The sequence below is a fragment of the Haliaeetus leucocephalus genome, unplaced genomic scaffold (genome assembly GCF_000737465.1).
Source record: "Haliaeetus leucocephalus isolate CR32 unplaced genomic scaffold, Haliaeetus_leucocephalus-4.0 Scaffold354, whole genome shotgun sequence".
NCBI lineage: Eukaryota > Metazoa > Chordata > Aves > Accipitriformes > Accipitridae > Haliaeetus > Haliaeetus leucocephalus.
The window spans coordinates 45,463-46,851 of record NW_010972790.1 but is presented as its reverse complement, the minus strand read 5'-3'; positions in this window follow the sequence as shown (position 1 = coordinate 46,851).

Genomic DNA, 1,389 nt, shown 5'->3' with positions numbered 1-1,389 from the left:
CCCTTACCCCGGCGTGGTGCAATGGGCCGCCGTCACCACCCACTGCCTGGCCACCAGGACGCCGCCGCAGTAGAGCTTGTACATGTCGAGGATGGCCACCTGCCACGGCTGCGAGTGGGGCTCGCAGTCCATGCCGCCCACCACGCGGTTATCACCCGCCACCGAAGACCCTGCAAGGGATGCGGGACCGGGGAGACGCGCGTCTGTCCCACCGCACGCCCGTCGTCCGTCCCACCGGTCGCGCCCGCCACCCTTAACACTCACCCGTGGATGCCACCAAGACCAGGGCTCCCAGTAGTTTCATGCTGCCCCATAGCCTGAGGGCCACCATGGCTTGCCCCTCCATCGCCGTGGCCGCTGTGGGGCAGAGGCGTTAGAGGTTGGTTTTTTTTTTTTTTTTTGCCCCCCACTTCGTGGCTTCACCTGGACCCTCTGCCCCGCTCCAGGAGAAGGTGAGATGTTTCCTGGGAGCATCTTCCACCCATTTAGGGGGTGGAGGGGCATCGTGGTGGCTCTCCAACCATTTTGGGGTCTACAGCGGTGTGGCAGAGCCCCCCAACTCCCCTCCCCGCCCCCCCCAGTCCTCTCCACCCAGTGGTCGGAGCGACACGATTCGCCCCGTCATCGCGCTTTTGCAACGGTGACATCATCGGGCCGAGTGCCACGGCGGCAATCAATCAACACAGTCATCCTTTAATGAGGCCCGTAATTACCGGCTCTGCCAACTCCTCCGCCTCCCCCCTCCTTGTCTTGAGGCGATTGACCTCCCAGCACCTCGCACTGCCCTCGGATGCCTCCCTCGGGATGGGGCTGTGGGTAGTGGCCCCCAGAGATGTGGGTCGTGGCCCCCCGGAGACGTGGGTCGTGGCCCCTCCGTGGTTGGGGGTCACAGTTCTTCAAGGTTGGGGATTGGAGACACCCTTGGATGTGGGTCATTGCTCCCCAGGGATGTGGGTTGGAAGGACGTGGGTCGCTGCTCCCGGTGGTTGGGGGTCGTGGTCTCCCCCCCCCGCCATGGCCGTGGGTCGCGGTTCCTCGTGGGTCACGGTTCCCCGCGGCTTTGAGTCACGGTTCCCCGTGGCCAAAGGTTGGAGGGACCCAACTGGTTGCCCCATGGACGTGGGTCACGGTTCCTCGTGGCAATGGGTCATTGCTCCCCACGGAGGAGGTTTGTGGGCCCCATAGAAGTGGGTCAAGGCTCCACGTGAGTGTGGGTCACGGTTCCCATGGCCATGGGTCGGAGCCACCCATGGGTGTGGGTCACCACTCCCTGTGGCCATGTGCCATGGGCCCCACAGATAAAGGAAATGGGTCCCATAGGGGTCGGTCGTTGCTCCCCATGGATATGGGGTGGTGGGCCCCACGGAGAGAGGTGGCGGGCCCCACGGA